The sequence below is a fragment of the Halichoerus grypus genome, chromosome 6, assembly GCF_964656455.1.
Source record: "Halichoerus grypus chromosome 6, mHalGry1.hap1.1, whole genome shotgun sequence".
Taxonomy (NCBI): Eukaryota; Metazoa; Chordata; class Mammalia; order Carnivora; family Phocidae; genus Halichoerus; species Halichoerus grypus.
In genome coordinates, this window is record NC_135717.1 from 7,748,224 (window position 1) to 7,769,489 (window position 21,266).

General features: G+C 49.1%; 2 long non-coding RNA genes across 3 annotated transcripts in view; one reads left to right on the plus strand and one right to left on the minus strand.

Annotated features, from left to right (window-relative positions):
• The window catches only part of LOC118527157 (uncharacterized), a 49,773-nt gene extending 31,160 nt beyond the window's left edge, over nucleotides 1-18,613 (plus strand). The window contains exons 3-4 of the long non-coding RNA XR_013448710.1: nucleotides 17,500-17,730; nucleotides 18,493-18,613. This is a non-coding gene — a long non-coding RNA (uncharacterized LOC118527157). The remainder of the gene's footprint in view (nucleotides 1-17,499; nucleotides 17,731-18,492) is intronic.
• On the minus strand, nucleotides 3,674-18,894 carry LOC118527156 (uncharacterized). Of its 2 annotated transcripts, none has more exons than XR_004912983.2 (4): nucleotides 18,767-18,894; nucleotides 17,847-18,043; nucleotides 15,889-16,130; nucleotides 3,674-12,335 (listed from the first exon to the last, which is right to left on the minus strand). It is a non-coding gene; the product is annotated as an uncharacterized LOC118527156 (long non-coding RNA). The 2 variants fall into 2 exon arrangements; XR_004912982.2 differs by lacking the exon at nucleotides 18,767-18,894 and adding an exon at nucleotides 18,144-18,501.
• Nucleotides 18,895-21,266: the final 2,372 nt, after the last annotated feature.

Consider the following 21,266-nt stretch of genomic DNA (forward strand, 5'->3'; position numbering starts at 1 on the left):
CACCCACCAACAAAAGCTTCTCAGGGGACAACACAGGGAAAGTGCCTGCAGTTTGGTGCTACTTCATCTCTGGCAAATGCCTGGTCTGACTCAACTCAAGCCCAAGGCAGCCCCGGACCGGCCCACTAACACCATGGGCACCAGACTCTGCCCACAACAGGCAGAGAGCCATCGCAGGCCACACTGAAGGCAAACACATCCCAGCCACAATGGTAGGACCCCCCTGGAGCAACACACGTATAGGAGACACCCCCTGAAGCACCCTTTTCTGGTGAAAAGGAGACCTTGCGCTGCAAGACCTCTTCTTCATAAAGCCATTACTTTCAAGTGTGGGAGACGAAGCTGCCTTTCCTAACACAAAGAAACAGACACAGCAATAGACAGAATGAAGAGACAAAGGAATATGTCCCAAATGAAAGAGTGGAACAAAATCAGAGCAGGAGACCTAAGTGAAATGGATAAGTAATATGTCTGATAGAGAATTTAAAGTAATGCTCATAAAGATACTCACTGGACTTGAGAAAAGAGTGCAGAACCTCCATGAGACCCTCCACCAAGAGATAGGAGACATAAAAAAGAACGAGTTAGAGCTATTGGACTCACTAAATGGAAATAAAAATAGACCACCTGGAATAAATAGCAAAGAGGAAGCAGAAGAATGGATCAGCCACCTGGAGGACAGAGTAATGGAAAGTAATCAAGCTGAGCAGATGAGAGGGGAAAAAAATACACAGAATGAGAACAGACCCAGGGAACTCAGTGACACTGTCAAGCATAACAGTCACATGATAGGGATCCCAGAAGGAGAAGAGCGAGAAAAGGGGGCAGAAGATTTGTCTGAAGAAATAATAGCTAAAAACTTCCTGAATCTGGGGAAGGAAAGAGAAATCCAGATCCAGGAGGCACAGAGAGCCCCCAACACAACCAACCCAAAGAGGTCTGCACCAAGATACAAAGTAAATAAGATGGCCAAAAGTAGTGATAAAGAGAGAATTTTAAAATCAGCAAGAGAAAGGAAAGCAGTGACAAACAAGGGAAACCCCATACGGCTATCAGTGGGTTTTTCAGCAGAAACTCTGCAGGCCAGAAGGGAATGGCATGATAAATTCCAACTGCTAAAAGGAAAAAAAATCTATAGCCAAGAATACTCTATCCAGCAAGGCTTTCATTTAGAATAGAAGTAGAGAGAGTTTCCCAGAAAAACAAAAGTTAAAAGCAAAACCAGCCACGTCCCTGTCACACAAGATGCCATCGGCCTGTGGGTCCCAAATTCACAGTCCAGCTGCCCTTCTGCCTGAGTCATCATGCACAGCCTGCCACCTGCTCAATGCCAAGTCAACACGCCTTCACCTCAGATTGCCAAGGATTCAAACTGGCACTCTTCCCCTCAAATTCCATCCCCTGTGCTCAAGTTTGTGCACAAAAGTGGGCATAATTATAACAGCAGAATGAAGCAACCCAAACAGTGACACTATTTCTGTGGAATATAGAATGGATAAAAGGAGTGTGCTAGGCTGAGAACGTCTCTAACAAGCACATCAAAGAACAATACATACAGCATGATTCTGGTTAGTAAAAAAAACAAACCCGGGAAGAATGAAACAAGATGAAATCAGAGAGGGAGACAAACCATAAGAGACTCTTAAGCATAGGAAAGAGGCTGGGGTTGCTGGAGGGGAGGTGGGTGGGGGGATGGGGTAACTGGGTGATGGGCATGAAGGAGGGCACGTGATGGAATGAGCACTAGGTGTTCTATGCAACTGATGAATCACTGAACTCTACTTCTGAAACTAATAATACACTGTATGTTAATTAATTGAATTGAAATAAAAGGACCCCCCTCCCAAAAAAAGGATGTAATGTCCTTCTTCATCCTTGGCAATTTTCATTGCTCTAAAGTTTATTTCATCTGATATTAACATAGCCACTCCTGCTTCCCACTGACTAATGTTTGAATGGTGTATCTTTCTCTATCCTTTTACTTTCAGTCTACATATATCTTTATATTTGAAGTGAATTTCTTATATACCGTATATAGTTGGATCATGTTTTTAAATCCACTCTACCAATCCTTGGGCTTTTTTTTTTTTTTTAAGTGAGCAAATGGCCACCGGGAACTCCACCCTTTGATTCTCCTACTTTAGCAATTCCAGAGCACAGAACATGCCTCTCTCCTTGTAGCTCCAGCAGCCTTCCCAAGGAGGCCTCTCATTGCCCTGGCCCTATTCTTTGTTCTTAACTAGTAGATTTATACCATTTACATCTAATGTAATTTTGGCATGTTAGGGTTTAAGCCTGCCATTTATTATTTGTTTTCTGGCTTTCATTCCTCTGTTTTCTTTTTCATGCTTTTCTCTGGTTGCCTGAACAATTTTTATAATTCCATTTTCATTTATCTATACTGGTTTTGAGTGCATCTCTGTAGTGTAAGTGCTTGATATAAACTTTTGATTGCTATGGCATCCATTTCAAAGACCTCCATCTTGAATTAACATACTGCTGGGTGGATGGCACAGGTGCCAGCAAAATAACTAGTAAGGAATGAGGCCACCCCCACCCATGAAGTTCCCCTTACAGAGAGCCCCGAGTAACCTAGATTAACCGACCACTTGATTGATCTCATTTCTCCCTTCCCGTGCCCTAATTCCTCCTCTTATGCCATAAATTTGCTAATAAAGAGTGTACCTGTGAAACTCTACGTACCCCACCCTCAGTCCCTAATAAAGGCAGAGCCCTAGGTCTTTTCTCTCTCCCTCTTTCTCTCTCTTGACCCAGAACTTCATGTGTGGCCCTGGGGTGTGTAATAAACCATGTTCTTCAAAGTTCCCCAATGGTTTTGCTGAGGTGCATCCTGAAATCACAGTAAGAACCACAAGGGCTGGTCCAGCCACAGCACTGGCCCTGGTGCTGGTGGAAGGGGGGACATCTGTGGGGCTCAGGCATTCCTAATCAAGAACATCACTATCAATGGGCTGGGACTGACACACTAAAGTCTTTGTATAGTTTTTTTTTTTTTCTTTTCCCCAGTGGTTGCCCTAGGTGTTTTACATGTGTAACTTACTCCAACAGCCTACTGGTATCAATATTTTTAACCATACTATCTCCATTTAGGTCTCTGTACCCACGCACCCCCATTTAAAATTGCCTTACATATTTCTTTTCCATACAATGAATGCCACGTCAGGCAATATTACGGTTTTTGCTTTAGCTATTAGACATAATTTCAAAAACTTAAGAGGATAATAGTCTAATATGTTTGCCCATAATTTTACCATTATCATTGTTCTTCTTAATTCCTGATGTTCTCTCCACCCTCCAGAGTCTTCCTCTATTCGTATTAGACATTATGTCCAGGGTTTGAGCTGCACTTTAGTGGGAAGAAGAGAGAGAACTGCATCCATGCCATCTTGTCTGTAACCGCCATCAACATCTTCTAATACTTGATATTTTTAGCCTATTTTTATTTTATTTATTTATTTTAAAGATTTTATTTATTTATTTGACAGAGAGAGACAGCGAGAGAGGGAACACAGCAGGTGGAGTGGGAGAGGGAGAAGCAGGCTTCCCACTGAGCAGGGAGCCCGATGTGGGGCTCGATCCCAGGACACTGGGATCATGACCTGAGCCGAAAGCAGACGCTTAACGACTGAGCCACCCAGGCGCTCTTTTAGCCTATTTTTAAATAAAACTTTTATTTCAGAGTAGTTTAGTTTTACAGAAAAGTTGCAAAGATAGTGTAGAGTTCCCATATATCCCAGTTTCCCCCATTAACACATCTTATGGTATCTTTGTTATAACTAGCGAACCAATATTAATATATTATTAAATAAAGTTCACCCTTGATCTAATTTCCTTAGTTTTTACCTAACGTCTTTTTCAAAATGTTCCAAGATCCCATCCAGGATACAGCATCCCGTTTAGCTGTTATTTCTTCTCAGGCTCCTCTTGTATGTGACAGCTTTCTCAGGCTTCCCTTGTTTTTGATGACCCTGAGAGTTTGGAGGAGTCAGGCATTTTGCACAAGGTCCTCAATTGGGATTTTCTGATGTTTTCACTGCATTAGACTGGAGTAATGGGTTTTGGGGACAAAGACCACAACGGTGGTAAAGGGCCATTGTCATCACATCATATCAAGGGTACATACATCAACAGGCCTGATCACTGTTGACACTGACCTTCATTGCCTGGCTGGGGTGGGGACTGTTGGGCTTCTCCCGTGTAAAGCAGCTACTTATCACCCCCCATCCCATGCTGTACTCTTTGGAAGGAAGTCACTATGTGCAGCCGATATAGTTTCTTTCTTTCTTTTTTTTTAATTTTACACTTACAGTAATTTCCCACAAATTCTGACTTATTGGAGGAATTAATCTTCCCTGGACCCATATTTTTCCAAACATTTCATTTTGTTTATTACACCAATATGAAGCATTTATGCGGCAAAGCAAAGATCAAAGGCATGATTCCAGAGACTATTTCTCTTAATACTTCCATGCACTCAAAACTAATGTCCTAATGAGGCCTTTCAATACTATCATAGCCATTTCTAGGAAAAACCTAAAAATCCTACGCAGCTGTAAGGGGAATGGAATTCTTCTGAATGCTTGTTTTGTTTCAGGGAAATTTATCAGAAGAAACAGAATCAGTTTCATTTTCTCTGGAAAGTTTACCTTAAAAAGAAACTTGGATCTTACACATCATTTCCTCATGAATCTCCTAAATTCCCAAAGGGAAGCACATTTGAGAATGCTGTATTTGTCCTTTTGACACAGATAGGTCTATTTTTAGACTAGGCAGACAGACTGGCAGAATGGTTTGTGCTTTGTATAGACTCTACAGCACACGGAGGCCTGTGACATTATTATCTTGAGTCCCCATATGCCTACGGCGTAGGACTTGAAGCATCACGTTGCCCTTTTATATTGCTAAAGACCATCCTAAGTTTTGTTTTTGCTTTTATGATGTATTTGTCAGAACCGGAACTTGTTTGATGTTGAGTTTCTGGATATGAGTAATTATCACGAGAAAATATGACTCTTGCTTACCAAATGGCTCCAAGAATACACTGCAGAGGAAAAGGGGAGATTGCTCAAACTAAGGATATTGTTAGAATGTTCTCTGTATGCAGGAGGCTCTGTACAATCTGACATCATGGAAATCTCTAAGTGACTACCGCCAACCCCCACTTACCCACCTTAGTGTCACGTGAGAGTTCTGGAAAAGAACAATGAGGCAGTAGCCTTATCAGATAGGAAAACAACTTATAAAGAAAAAGAATCAAAATAATTATGTATCAGACAAGGTATAGAAATACAAATTCAAGAAAAAGACCCACGTTCAAATGGGAACTGAACCCATAATCACAGCGGCATTTCACAATGGCTGGGAAAAGGGAGCTATTCCCCAGATGGTGCTGAGAGGTGATGGGGGAGGGGAAGATCCGGAACTTCACCCCCAGGCCTTACCTCAAGGTAAATTCCACGGGGATCCAAGATTTTAACACAAAACAACCAAACTATGAAGTACCAGCAGGCAGGAAGGATTAACGTTTTAACAGCTCTGGAGTGGGAAAAGTATGAACATGCAACATTCAGAAGCCATACAATAAAAATGGGGTAATTTGTTTGGCTTAAAAAACCCCACAAACTCAAGAGACATTTGGAAGGATGGCCGCGAGTCATCTGACACGTGAAGGGACAATACTTTCAATGAATGCAGAACTTTTGCAAAAGGATCAAAGAGAAAGGTGAACAAAATTAAAACGTAAGAGGCAACGAACACAGGGAAAGATGCCTGGCCTAACGAGTCACTTTTCATTGCCTAGACTAAACAAACTGAAAATTCCAGAGGTGAGAAGTTCATGGCCACAGGGAAGGGGCACCTCCTTCACAGCTCCCAGGATGGCTGCTGCACCTTCAGGCGGCACCTCCCAGATCCGCGAGAAGAAGGGGGGCAGGCAGGGAAAAGGCAAAAGGTTCCTGCTCCGGAGTCCCCCACTTTAATGAGTTCTCGTGGACGCCCAGTTCTGCTTACATCTCATTTGCTGGCTGCACAGCGGCAGTATGGGGAACGTACTTTTTTAACTTTCCTCCTAGAAGGCGCACAAATCCTAAGGATCCCACTTAGGGATCTTCACAAAGTGAACACATCAATTTGACCAGCATCCAGATCAAGGAACAGAGTGGGAACAGCCTCCTTGCAAGACCCCACGTGCTCCCTCCCGGTCACTAGGGAAGGTAATTTTAATGGGTACATTCTCAGTGTGACCACAAGACGGTTCGTTAAGAAAGAAAAAGAGAATATAAGTAACCAGCCATCTGTCACAGCCATCATTTTCTAGATTCACCCAAAGGCACTCTGACTTTTAAGTCTTCTCCCCAAATTTTATATTCTCCGCCCAAGACATGTTCTGGTTCTTTGAGAGAGAATGGCTGGGATTTACATTTGCTGGGATTTTATATTGTGAGGCTGGGACCCAGAGCAAGCGGGCCCTGAGCAGGAACTTTCTGCAGCAGTAGACTCATAGGTGAATGCAGTGAGGAGGTCCCTATCAGAGGACGAGCTGGCCCCCAAGCATGGAGAGAGATGTGACTAGGGAGACATCCCAGAGAACCATCAGGGACCCCATCCCATGAATGGGATGAAGATGGGGATAAGGTGCAATTCTGTCTGTATCTTTTAGAAGTGAGAAGATCCCAAAATATATGCGGCCAAATCTTAGAAGTCAGAATTTATTCAGGATTACAGTATTTGTATTGGAGAGAGACCTCGCATTACAAATACAGGCGATTTTTGCTGGGGCTCCCAGCCTCCTGAACACTGAAACATTCATCTTAGAGAAAGCCCGATCTGTGGAAGCCTCTGCAAGCATTCTAGCACCTTCATAAGCCACAGGAACTCTACAAATGCAATAAATGTGGAGGCTTTCGGGAAAGCAGAGCTCATTCAACGTCAGAGAATTCACACTGGAGAAAAACCACATGCACGTAATGGATGTGAAAATGCTTTTAGACAGTGCTCACAGCTAATTAGACTCCTGGGATTTCAGGGCAGGGAGGAGCTCTGTAAGCATAATGGATGAGGAAGAACCTACAATCCCAGTTCCAGACTCAGACAATGTCAGCTAATTTAGTTGGGACTTGAGCCGGTCCTATGTATGAATAATTATGTATCAGACAAGGTCTAGGGGAAGCGTGGAGTGGATTGAACCTGAGATCATTCATCCTAGAGAGAAGCCTGTGAGCCTAATCGGTGTGGAAAATCATGTGGGGACAGTGTAGCCCTTTCTTATCATTGGAGAGTTCACGGGAAAGACACTCTCGTGTTGTACGGACTGTGGGAGAGCGTTTAACCCATAATCAGGCAAATTCATACTGGAGAAAAAACCCTGATTACCAAGAAGGAGGAAAAGCCTTCAAGTTCTTTTCCTTACTGGATTTCAGAGGAACCTTCATGGTGTACGGGCCAACTGTGGGGGTGGGGGAATTCACGGTGTATTAAGCATCACAGTGAAGCATTAATCACATCAAAGTAGGAGGTTACCCTTTTTGCTTCCTCCATCCCAAAGCTTTCATTCGTTGACCTCTGACCTCTGATGAGGTCAGGAATTTTTTGTGTGTGTCTTTAATGACTAATCTTCCTAATAGTATCATTCCTTTTATAAGTTTAGCTTGTAATTCTACTAGGCGTTCAGTACTTCTACTGAGTGAGTGAAGTAACACAGTGGGCAAATGTCGGGGTTGACCTGGTTTTGGCCTTTGGGGGCAGGACTCCTAAGATACGCAGGGTGCATAAGGGCTGCGCCCAGAGGGAAGAGGCTTAGTGGCAGAGTCTGCTGGTAACTCAACCGTGTTTGGGCCCCATTCATTTGATGAACTTCTACAGGCCACATGTTTCTACTACTGATGATGTGGGGATGGGAAATGGGTTGGTGAGACTTTTCTCAAGCTCTGAATGCAATGAAATATTCGTAGGATGCATGAGGAGGATGTCAGATTATCTTTGTTGTGTACCTGAAACTAGAAATCGAAAGAGGAAGGCCTAGAGTGCTCGAGTTCAACGTCTCATTGCACAAGGGAAGGGAGGACCACACATTTTCTTGTGTTGTGTTGAAGAAGCACCCCTGTCCCCACTGCTTGGTCAAAGTTGGGGCAGAAGAAAGCTTAATCTAGTCCTTATCAACAGACGGCTTTCCCACCTCCCAAGGGAACCAGGATGATCCCCAGACCAGGATTCGAAGCTTCCATAAGACATCCTTGCCTCCCACTATCTTTACTCTCCAGCTGAGGTAAAAGAGATTCAGATCTTGAGCATTTCTGGCTCCTAGCTTTGCTGAGAAGACAGGAAGAAAGGGTGGAGAGAGAGGGAGAGGTGGAGAAGAGACAAAGAATGAAGCACGTGGGAGCGCCTGCACGCAGGCAAGGGCCACAATTCAGTCCCTGTTCCTAAAAGGATCTAAAATGTCAGGAAGGCTGGCTGGAGAGTTAATGAAAAGGCCTCTTTTTCCACCAGTTTAATTCTAGTTGCCGTAAACTCCTCCCAGCCAGTACTCGGCACTTGTGAAATCTTGCTGTGGATCCTGGCCTCCTGCAGGGTCCCACCCGCCATTTGTCCATTCCAGCTTGCTGCTCCTTCCATGTGCTTTCCATGGCTTTCTGGCCCATGCTTAGGCTCTCCCCCTCTCCCCTCACTGCACTTGTTCATCCCAAAATTCATCATTGAGCCCCATTTTAGAAGACTCATGCTCATGTATCTAGAACTTTCCTGAATCTATCTTTCCTCATTTGCGTCCAACAGGCCCTGGGAGTTGGGACTAAGTGCTGGAATTGCTCTGTAGGCTGTGAGAAATCTTGACTTGTATTTCCTACCATGTAAGTTAAGATTTCCACTGTTTAAATTTGTGGTGATTTCCCATTTGGATCTAAACCAAGAGCCATGGGGCTCTAAGGAGTTGACGACGGACAGGTTCAGAGGAGTGCTATACTGGCTAAGAATGTCTTAGCCTTCAAATAGCAGAAATCTGCTTAGAAAATAAAGACATTTAATTAATGTATCAATAAGACTGGAAGTAGGTGGTTCCAGGATAGGTATAGTGGCTCAACGATGTCATCTAGGACCCAGGCTCTTTTTGTCCGTCTGCTGGGCCAACTTTGGTACGTTGGCTTCTTCCCTTGATCTTGTTGCCTCATGGTCCCAAGATGGCTGCTACAGCTCTAAGTATCACATCCTCAAACATCCATGTCCAAAGCAGGAAGAAGGGCCAGGCCTCTTCATCATCCTTCCTTTGATCAAAAAGCAAAATTCTTCCCAGAAGGACCTCCAGCCCATTTCCTCCTAATTTTTATTGGCAGATTGAAGTCACATGGCCCCCTCTAAGCCAACTGACAGCTAAGGGAATAAGGAACAAGTTTGTTGCAGTGACTCACATGGGCCAGGCGGGCCCAGGAGCTCTGGGACACTAGGGGAGCTCTGGGACACTAGGACACCTCTGGGACTGGCTCCACCCCCAGGCTTTCATGGGTCCCAGCTCTGCTCTGGCCGTCCCCTCCTTTCTCCCGTCACCAACAACAGGCTCATGGTTCCCTCCACTCGGAGGTCTCTCCATGTCACGGCTTGTTTTTCTTCTATCTCCACGTCCCTTCTTCAGCCTCATTCAGGCCAGCACATCGGTCCATCCAGGCCCTCCCTGCCCTCACGCTATCCTGTCACACACACACTGTGCCAATACAGTCTGATGTTTTGGTTTGAGTTTCCCCAAAGGGGAATCCGACTGGTCTGACTGGCTTTCCTTATATTTTTGAGCCAGCCAGGTGATTTCAAAAGTCACTGGTCAGCTTCCACTGGATCCTGGCCCAATGGGCAGGGTCATGTAATACAGTGGGGGCCAAATGTGGCAGCTCCCCACAGATGGGGCTCAGGGCAGGACAGGTACTGTGGACAAGGAGGAGCATGGACGGTGGCTTTGCAAAGCCCAGAACAGCAATGTAAGGAGATGAAGTTACTCTATGAAGAGAGGCCATTAAAGGAGAACATGGAAGCATCAGATGCACGACTGAAAAAGTCATTTTGGACATTTCCACCCCATTTCAGTGGATGTCACGTGAAAAAGAGGGGAGGGATCCTGCTGGCAGACAGAACCAAGGGCCCCGCACTACGGCCAGTCAGACCACCTTAGCCAAATCTTGGGTCCAGGCCCAGACACAGTGGAGCAGAAATTGTTCCTGCCTTGCTCTGCCTGATGACCTGACTCACAGAATGGAGAGCAGAAATCACAGATTCTTGCATCTGCCACGCCTCAAGACTCTCCCCAAATTCCCACAGCAGAAATTCCAGTGACTGCTGGGAGTGCGGAGGATGTCGCTCGTGAACCACAGGGATGGTCGGGAGGTTCAGCTCCCACTCGACCTGGCGTCTCAGAAACCACTGAGCGGCTCTGACGGGCCGCGGAGGGGGCTGTGGAAGCAGGACCATTTCAAGGTGGCTGTGCCATCGAGACGCAGCGTGGACTGGGGATTCTGGCGACGCAAGGAAAATTCCCGCAAGGCGAGAAGCAGCGCCTTAAAGCCCGAGTGATGGGCAGGCCTGGACGTGAGGCCTGCTTCTCCCCTCACTCGTTGCCCACCCTTGGGCAAGTTATTTAACCTCTCTAAACCTTATTTTCTTCATTCGAACATGAGGACAGGAACATGCTACTTCCCGGGGCTGCTGGGGATTCAGCGGGGCCCTGCGTGGGAAGCCCTTGGCCGTGCGGGCACTAAAGGCAGGCTGTGCTGGTTCGAGCCTCACGCATGCACCGAGCAACCTCAGAGGCCCCCCGTGAGAACGGCCGCTCAGCGAGCATCCAAGAGCCTGGCGTGGGTGCTCTGGATGGGGGGCTGTGAGGACGGGGGTGGTGCCTTTACATACCATGAAGCCCTTTACAGCTTTCCTTCTAGACCTGGCTTCTCGAGCTATTTTCTAGAAGCCTTTGGAGCCACTTCTTAGGAAGAGCCTTGGCCCGTTCCCTACGAGTGCGGAGCTGAGAGCCACCTGCCCCTCCAGCGCCCTGCTCCCCCCACAGCCTTCACTTGATCATCTATTTCGACCTCCTCTACCTGTTTGCATTAATTTCTGTTCAGTCGGGTCTCTGGGTGGTCATTAGGGGAAAAATGTGAGGGAGCATTCTGGAGACCCACTGTAAATGACACTCCAGCTACCAACAGCCAAACCCGGAGCGCGGACACCTGGTAGTCAGCGGTGTTCCTGCCCAGAGACAACTGCGTGGGCACGAAAGCCCCTGGTAAGCACACAGAGAGGCGGCTGGCAAGGGCCCTCCCTTCCCCTGTCTCCTTAACCCTTGGTGACCTGCTCCCATCTCCACCAGCTTCAAGGTTCAGCTGTTCGGAAGCAGCCCCCGGCTCCTAGGAGATGTGGTTCTACGAGCAGTGCCAGCCCTCGGGACCAGCTCCTACTATCTGGCCTAGAACATTTTTAACTCACTAGCTTTAAAAGAAAGCAGCAGAGAGCTCCGAGGCTCTATAAAACCCTGGATGTATACACAGGATTTGTCCCCTGCCCCTGCCCCCCCCGCCAAGACAGGGATTCTGCAGCTTACAAAACACACAAGGGGGCACCGTCTGCATTTTGTGCTGAGGACCCAGGACTTCGCCATATACCAAAGGGAGGACGCACTCATTGGGGGGTGGGGGGCCCGGGGGGGGACACTTGAGGACAGTCACTAACATCTGAACTCGGTCCCTCCATGAACTCCCTGGCTGCCGGTAACTACAGAAGCCCTCCCCTACTCCACGCCAGGTGAAGGCTTTCTACGTGCCAGGTGCTAAGCCAGGAACCGTGGATAGAGAGAGGCTTCAGACCCAGGCCGTGCCCTCAAAGAGCTGCGGGTTCATGCTCAGGGCGGTCCCTACGCCAGCCAGAGTTAACCAGGACACTGCATGGACAGCTCTGCCACAATACCGATCGCTTGCTCGCCCCCCGCCTCCCCCTCCCCGACGTCACTCCCAGGATTGGCGCCATGCACGGCTGGCCGCAGGGAGAATCTGGCTGGCCTGCCTGGCGTGGGCGGGTGTCGGGGCCAAGGAGTGGCAACAGGACGAGATCACCTTCCTCCTGCGTGACCTGGAAGAGTGCGGCAGCAACCGTCCCCCGAGAAGGCAGGCCACGTCTCCGGTCACGGGCTCATCTCCGCCCACGACTGCGCGGAACCATAAATCCGTCGGCTTCGACCGCAGTGGCCACAGCCGCACCCGGTCTCCAACCCAAGTCCCGCCGTGCTCAGACATGCCATGGAGAACAGCAAGGACAGGACGTGGCTCCTCCTCAAAGAGCTTCCTTTAAGTCTGTTGGAGAAGAAGAAGGCATAGAAAAGTCATGAAAACCTAGAGCATGGCGTGGGTGCTAAGGGGTTTGGTGGGCCGTGAACTCCCACAGGAACACAGACGGGGGGGCGGGGTCCAACTGCAGGCCTACAGAGTCCCGGGAAGGCTTCAGGGAGGAGGTGAGCTTCGGGCCAGGCCAGGAGGGTGGGCAAATTCAGAGCCGTGGGGGGGTGGGGGTGGTGGCGCTGCATTCCAGGGGCACCTGTGACCCGGGCGTTGACCTCGGGCGCTCAGAACACAGCTCACTCCCCCCCCCACTCCCCCCGCCCTTAAAGTAGTGCCTTGTCCTCTTGCTGTGCTATCACAGGAGGAGACAGCCGGGGGCTGGAATGTTGGTGCAGTCACAGAGCTTGGTTTCTTGGAACTGGGGACTTGTGACACTCTCATGTCCTACGATGTCATCACAGCGTGAGGCCAGGACCAAGGACAGCCCGAAAACGCCACTGCTCAGCCTTCCCGCCAGGGCAGAACCACAGGGGCCACCCTGGGGCAGGGGAGCTGCTGCTGATATGCTGAGAAGGGCATCTCTTTGGGAAACCTCAGACTCTAAGCCCAAACCTCGGGCACAATTCTGGAGGGTATCAGAGAATTTGTACAGAGGAAATCTTTGAATATTATGAATAAGGGAAAATTTCCCTTCATTTCCTAATTCATCCTAGAGAAATTCGGTGAATGGCACTGATGTAGGAAAGTCCTCGAGAGGAGGCAAGCAGCCTTAGAGATGAGGAGGTCACAGGGGAGGGGCACGGGACACATAAAACACAAGCCCCGGCAACCCGACCTTCCGAGTGCCACGTAGGAGAAAGTGGCATCCTCAGTGGGCCGAGCCACGGACTCGCCCAACAGCAGATAAGCCATTCACGAGCTAAATCTTTCAAATGGAATGAATCGAGGGCGGTGATCATTTGAGGAGAAATCAGCCCTTATTCATCTCCCCAAGATCCTGACCGGGGAGAGGGCGGGGGCTCCTCGGTAATGAGGGAGCTCGTGGGGGCCCGAGGGGGGCCGCCGCACGGGCCTCTGAGCACACGGGACAGAAAACGTTCCTATCGGAGGAAAACAACGATGAACGGAATTGAGAGAAGGATTTTGCTGGAACTTGGAACTTTTCGCACCAGTGGTGGAACAAGAGCCTGGCTGTAAGGAGCGCAGACGCCCCGTGGGACTGTTTGTTCAGGTGACAGGGGAGCACGTGTGGTCCCTGCGGTCCACAGCGCTGAGCCGAAGAGAAGAACGGGGACATTGCCCCTCCTCCTTCCACATCGGTCTTCAGCAAAGTCTGATGTCACCTTTCCTGTCCCTTGCCTCGGGCCTGGGGATGGTACCTTCACACAGGCCCTGCCTGTGTGCGCTTGGGCTCTGGCGGGCAGGAGGCCACCTGTCCACTAACCGGCTGGTGACCACTGTGACCCGTTCCACGCTGGTGACTGTGACTGGCTCATTCATCCACTCATCCATTCAACAAGTGCCTTTTCCGCATCTTGTCTGCTCTGTCCCTGGCACTACTGTTTGTGCGGGGGACGGGGGGGCGGATAAAGGACAGGGAGGGAGGGGCCAGCAGCAAGTGGCCTGGGAGATCGTGGGGAGACGAGAAGGGTCTCGGGAGCACAGCAGCACCTCCGGGTCCCACGGTCTCAGAGGGGCGCTCGGGAAAGAGGGAGGAAGGAGTCTGTCCGCCATGTGTCGGGGGGGCATGTGATTCCTCCAAGCCACCCCACGAGCCAGGGGTCCGTTAGCTCCACTGTGTAAAGAAAATAAGCCAGCAACTGAGGCGACGTCTGTCTCACTCCTCGTGCCACGGTCGTCCCACAGGGAGCCAAATGGCCCTTCAGCACCGCTCCTCCTCAGGCTCCGTTTCCAGAAACACACTGAGAGGGAGCTGGTGAACTGGGGGTAAGGGGGATGAAGGGGGAAGGGGCTGCCTTCTGCAGACTCTACTTCAGAGAACAGGGAAGGGCTCACTCACTCCCTCATCTGAGCCCCACGGAGCGCCAGGCGCTGGGGATGTGAGTCAGAATGACACGGTCCCTGCCCTCATGGAACTCCCATTCTAGAAGGAAGCGGACAACCCAGCATGCTGTGCGATTTGAAAGGGGAAGGATGGGCCCCGAGGAAGCACAGAGAATTACGTTACCCAGACTCACAGGGTTGAGAGTGACTTTGGGGAGGAAGTAACAGGTTGGCTAAGACCCCAAAGAGGAAGCCTCAGCCTGGTGTGTGGAGAGAACTTGCTGGGAAGGTCTGCTGGTGATGGAGCAGAGTGAGAGGGGCCGAAAAACGGCCCACCTAGTGTATGTGAGGAAACAGTGCAGGTGGGGAGGCACGCAGCTCAGAATGGACCCTGAGAGCAATGGGAAACCGAGAAGAGGGTTAAGTGTGGGGATGACCCGAGCAGGTTTGTGGTTTATCCCTTCCCTGGGAAGCCCAAGGCTGCCACAGCGAGGAGAGAGCTGTCCAAGGATTCCTCAAGTTCAGGCACGTGTGGTGGAAGAGGGAGGCTGGGAACTCTGTCTTTTTTCCCCCTCGTGCACCAAGAAGGTTTCCACGAGATGCAGTGAGCAGAAGGAGTAATAAAGCGAAGACTCACTACGGGTGCCTTGGATGGGAGCTGCCCGTTCCAGACCCCGGCAGGACGCACAGGCGGCTTGGGGACACACGTGCGTGAGCCAACACCTCCTTCTTGTGGCCACGAGGGGGATTGCCACTGTGTTCACAAGCATGCGGGGCCTTCTCTTGCTTCCCACCCAGAAAAGCAGAGCAGATGAAGTCCCAGCTGCAGGTGGCTGTGGACCCCAGGAGGTCTCCCACCTGTTTTTTTTTTTTTTTTTAGGAGAAATCTGAGTAACGGGGGAAATGTGTATATGTTTAGAAACAGATGTTAGAGAGGCAATGTTACCCATGACTCCGAAACAGGTGACTAATTTTTTTTCATTTTCTTTCGACGTATTTTAAAATTCTCTGTTCTAGACGTGTATTCCTTTTGTTAATAAGAGAATGAATGTATTATTATTATTTTTTGAAAGGCAGAAATGACACAAAAGTGCCCCAAGAGGGGACTAAAGTGGAGGCCTGGGGGCTCAGGTGACAACCGAGTGGCTGGGTGATGAACCGCTACCCAGGCCAGCTCCCTGGGCCCTTCCACATCTGGGGAGCACAAACCCCGGACAGCTGCAGGGCCACAAGGGGGCCTGGGTTTGGGGATGAGGCCTCCTGGAGGAGCCCTCCCTGCTGTCTCTCTAGTTATGTCCCTCATGCCCTTTGGCTCACACCCCATGGTCCCTCCTGCCTCGCTTTCTCTCATCTACGTGCTGCCCTCCTGACCTGGTCACGCAGGGGCACATGACTGCCAGCTTCTGGGTGGTCTAGAGTCTATTCCCTACGCCCACATGGAGGGTCCTCTCCTGTGCAGGCTGATGCTAAATGAGGGCTGGGTCTGCCCACAAACTGTGGCCACGTGTGCTACGTGTATGGGGTCTCTGTCTGCACAACTTTCTACTTGGAACGAGACACTCACCTGGCCTGGAGTTCTGATCATTTCTGTCACCGTCATGGCTGCTTCTTCCCTCTCCTGCTTGAAACTCTTCTCTTGGGCAAGGCAGCTGCTTGGCCTCCTGTCTGAAGGCTCCCTAATGCTGGTCTAAGATTCTGGAACATTCTGAGGTATCTCCCAGCTCTGGTGAAGTCACCCGTGGGATCTTCTTTCAGCAAGTTCCTGATCTGAGCTGAGCACCTTGTCCTTACTCCTGAGGTCACCGTCTGTAATCATATGTAGAAAATCCAAATGTTACCTGTTTGCTTTGCAAAGAAAAGCCATGGAAATAAAATGCAAGCCTACCACCAGGGATGGATGAAATACACCATGACATATAAAACAGCAATGAAAAATGAAGTAATAGAAAAGTAATTAATGATCACACTTTTTTTAAAAAGCAGGTTATGAGGGGCGCCTGGGTGGTGCACTCGGTTAGGCAGCTGACTCTTGGTTTCGGCTCAGGTCATGATCTCAGGGTCCTGGGATGGAGCCCCACGTTGGGTTCCATGCTCAGCAGGGAGCCTGCTGGAGACTGTCTCCCTCTCCCTTTGCCCCTGCCCCCGCTCACATGCTCTCTTTCTCACCCTCTAAATAAATCATTTTTTTAAAAAAGCAGGTTATGAAATACAGTGAAATTATGAAGTACTTCATAAGGAGAGAATACCTCCAGGTTATTGTACAAACCTGGGGAGAGGATGAGGAAAAGGCAGGGGACTGAAGTGTGGGGATGGCGGAGGGTGGGGGGCGCGGAACAGGCAGGGAATTCTGAGAAGGCTGGGAAGAACTTGGGCTCTCCTAGCCATGCAGCAATAGGTGTGGGAGGCGGGCAGCTGAGGAAGCTGCCCAAGGGGCCAAGGTTAGCGACCTCCAAGGAGGTACATCCTGGGGTCGAAGCTTGAGGTAAGTGCAGAAAGCAGGGCCCAGGCAGAGGGGCGGAAAGCTGGATTTGAGTGTGTGGTCCCGTGTTGGTCAAAGAACTCCGATACATCATAATAATTAAAAAAAAAACTTGTATATGTAGGCACTTTATAGTTCACAAAGCATTTTCTCCTCTTTGACGCTTATAGATGCACGCGGCGGAGCCAGGACCTGAATCCAGCTGGTTCCAGTCCTCACTGTGCTGGGCTACGCTGCCCAGCTGCCCTTTACGAGCATGGGCAGCGAGAGGCTATAAAAGCTTAGGGCCAAGGAGGTCTTACACTTTACGACTGGAAGGGCCCAAACACTGAGCCATTAGAACAGATGTAGGTCTTATCTGGAGATCCAGAAGCCTCTTATAAGACCAGGCAAAGCCATTAGATGCTGGACCCCAGGAAGGTCCTGAGGGTCGGGGGGGGGGGCGGGGGAGAGTCGCTGGGGTGGCTAAGGAGGCTAAAAAGCGACCGCACCAGAATTCAAATAGCCTAATACTATGTCCAGTGTAATGAAGGACACCCAGCTGTGGCAGAGGGACTGGTGGAAGACTGAGATTCTCTGCTGTGCTCCAATGAGTTCAGCACCTCTTTGAGTTCTGGACATAAGGTCTCATGCTAGTCTGAGATCACACCCCACTCCCAGCACAGGTCTGCAAGCTATCATGTTCTGTCTACACAGGAGTGCCCAGGAAAAAGATCGAAGACCGTGACATCCTCCCCAGAGGATGCTGCCTCTTACCACTGGCGTGGAGGGTGTGGGGTTCCCAACACATGTGAACTGGGGATCAAGTGGCTGAAGCTGGTGATGTGTGGTGATTCCTGTGCTGGGGAGGGGGGCGCTATCTCCCCCTGAGAAAACGTCCTGTCCTGGAGACAGTTAAGAAAATTGGGAGCCCTAAAGGAAATAAAGGTAATTACTTGCTTTTCTTTTCTTTTCTTTCTTAGATCAAAAAATGTTGGAGCTTGTAGGGTCCTAGAACCCTCTGAAGTGCCAACGGGCTAGCTCTTGGGTGGGAGGCTGATTACCTGGCAGCATGGTCCTCTGCCTCTGGCTTCAAGGTCAGAATTCTGTCCTGCTTTTGAAGGACCTGGGGGCACTGGACACAGCCCCCCTCATTGCGGTGCTCTTTCTTGACGGGAGAAGTCCCCAGGGAGGCTCACTTGTGCCGTGTGAGGCTTATGTTTCAGAGAAACTCTGAGCTGCTTCATATTTCAGAAACCTTCTGAAACACAATAACATGAAATAAAACCCCTTGATTATGGTCCTTTTCAACACCGCTGAAGAGAGTAAAATAGTACAATGCCAACTCAGGTATCCCATACCATTCTTGTCTCCCCCCAGCCGGCCACGCTGGGTATTTTTTTCAGCAAATCTCAGACATCATTTCGACCATAAAACCTGCAGTATGTGTCTCTAAGACTCTTTTCCTTTTTAAAACATAACCGCAACAGCCTTTTCACAACCAGAAGTTTTAAACAGTAACTCTGCCATATTGCCAATCAATGTTCACATCTACCAGATTTTTAAAAACCGCACAATTGATTCTTAGACTCATGAACCGAATGAATTTACAGGTTGTATCTGGCTGATAAGTCTCCTTATCTATAGGTCCACTTCCCTCTTTAAAAAAAAAATTTTTTTTTTTAAAAATCTTGTACTTGTGTATTTCAGCTGGCTGTCGTTAGAACGAAATGACACTTAACCGATGTCTGGACGCCTGCTCTGTGTCAGGCAGGGCGCTCTGGGCTGCAAAGAAAGGCGTGAGCGGACAGAGTAGTGTCTGGCCTCGCTTTGGGGCAAACCATGGACCCTCTCTGGGCTTCGGTCCCCCCTAATCTAGCAGAAGAGACTGGACCAAGCGCTCCTTCGAGGCCGCGCTCTGATGCGGCTCTCAACGCTGTGACCAACCCACTGTGCGAGCCTCTGCAAAACGCCTGCCAGATACCTCCCCTGGAGCCCGGGCCCACACCCCGCTTTTCCGGGCGACCGCCCGCCTGCCTGGGCTCCCGGAGGCCGAGGAAACGCGGGAGGAGCTCCCCCGGACGCCGCCAAGCTCCGACCGGACCGCGGTGGCGAGCGGTAACGGCCACCGCTCGGAACTCGGCGCACGGACCCGGCTCCCGCCCAACTACAATTCCCAGAGGCTTCTGCGGCGAGCCGGTCACCATGGAGACCAGCCGGGCTCGTCGGCTCTGCAACGGTCGGTGGCCTGGGCCTGCGAGGAGCCGTGCGCGGAACAGTCCCCAAAGCTTTCAGACGGGCCGGTCACGTGCCCCGACCACCCAGGCCTTGGTTCTGCGGCCCGAGGAGACGGAGTCCTTACACCGAACCAAGGCCATGGGAGGACGGAACTACATTTCCCAGAAGGCCGCAGGCGCACTCCGCTTCCGGTCGCTCGGCACTGAAAAGGTAACACCGAGCTGTCGCCAAAGGAGTCAAGTCCTGGGTATTTGGGCTCCTGAAGCCCGTGAACAGAGGAGCGGGAGACAGAGAACATGGGCAGAGGAGGAAAGGATAATGGGGAATTTGGTTACAAAGCAACATTAAAGATCGCATCCCCTCCTGTTTACCTTTTCCACGACGCTCAGGGCCAGCGTGGGCATCGCACAGCTCTCTGGGAAATGCAGGGGACGCTGCCCTAAGGCCTATGGGAAATGTAGTCACTGATTAACTGTCACTTCGTTGAGCACCTGCAATAAACCGGGCACGCTGAAAATAGGGGATTAAACTCGCCTTCTTCCTTCTTGTCCACTCAAACACAAATTTTCTTCCTAAATACTTACGGAACCTGTCCCATTTTCTTCATGCCAATCGCCGATGCTGTGTTTCAGACACTCTGGATTTTCTTGTCAACCTGCTCTCAGGCATGTTCCCCTTAAGTCGTCTCTCCACGGGGCCACCAAAGTAATCGTCCCTGCTCTGCTTAGGGCATTTTAGCGGCTAATAGACTCACGTCCACGCTCCTTGCTGGTATATATTTGACCTTACTCTCTCGTGCTAGTCTTTTCATACGTAAGAACCATTCTTTTTAGAGTCATCTCGTTTGCGATTGATACCTTAAAACTATTGTCACCATTTTTTAAAAATGCAAAGCACAACTTCCTGCTTTGAACAGTTGCACCGGCAAAAAGGATGATCAATTCCCAGTGTCGTTGTATTTGCAAAATATCCTTGAAAAGTACTTGAAGTAGGTTCCTGTAAGTAGAAACCAAGTCATTCATACTCTGACAAAATTAGAATTCCTCTGAACGAAGTATTTCATTGCGTCACATGGGTAACACACCTAGGTGTTTTCCAGGCCTTGTAAAGTCACACAAAAGAGAAAAGGATGGTTCTTGTATAAAGTACTTATCACAAAACTCCAGTTAGACAATAATGTAAAATAGAGAAGTTATTTTTATTTTACATAGCACTTTGAATGTCTAAGATCTAAAATTATGCCCCATCCGAAGAGCTGCTTAAGTGTGGGGTAAATCTGCACTGAGGCTTTCCAGAAAGGAGGCATACTTTTAAAAGCTATCAGAATGCTTAGATAGGAATGAACTGCAGAAAGATAGATGAGGTGTTGCTCACATCAAAGCACCATGAACTTTCCTTTTGAAGTGGGAATACTTGGCAGACATAGCATTTCCATTGGCTTTTAACTTTGGTAGGAAGAATGGCCAGTATCATAAATGTAGAGAATTATTTAACTGATAAAGCAGTTTCAAAGTCACATTAAAAATGTGTAATCTGTTCTTAACATTCAAAAGCAGAGTTTCCTCCTTCCTCACTAATTTAATCTCTTTGGGTTTGGTTTGTAAAAATGGGGATCCTTCATTTGTTGAAGGAAAGAATACATTTGTTGAGAAAGTATCAGCCAAGGCCAGGATATTCTCAACCATCAGGTGGGGAAGGCTGAGGTCAAGATCTAGAAGAGTCATAGTTCAGAGTAATTTTCTTGAGTGGTGCAAACAGTTACTTTTTTAATTGGTATTTTAAAAAACTCTCATAGGTCTTCAGTTACCAGCAAATGTCTGCTCTTTGCTATAACAATTTAGCTACCCTTGTGGTATATGGGTCTTCTGGTGTTCCACAAAAAGTATAATGATCTCCAGGAGCTTCCCTGAGCAATCTGGAGCTGTGGACGTTCGAGTTGTGATGTTAAGTGACTAACTCATGGTTTTCTTTACAAGTTTCAGTAATACTCCCTGATTTGATTGGTTTCAGAAAATATGATGATGCTAGTTCTATCTGCAACATATGTGGAAACCATTTTCTGGGTGGCTCGGCTTCAAGAATGGCTCTTTGCCCGTTGCTGTCCTTGTTGCTTTACTAGGGGTTCAGTCTCAGGGGTGACATTCTCGGCCATGTTCATCTGTGGACTCATTTGCCTGCCCAGTTACCCCAGGACAGGGGAAAGAACAGGGGCATGGGGGGCCAGTTTGGTCCCTGTCCCTAACTTG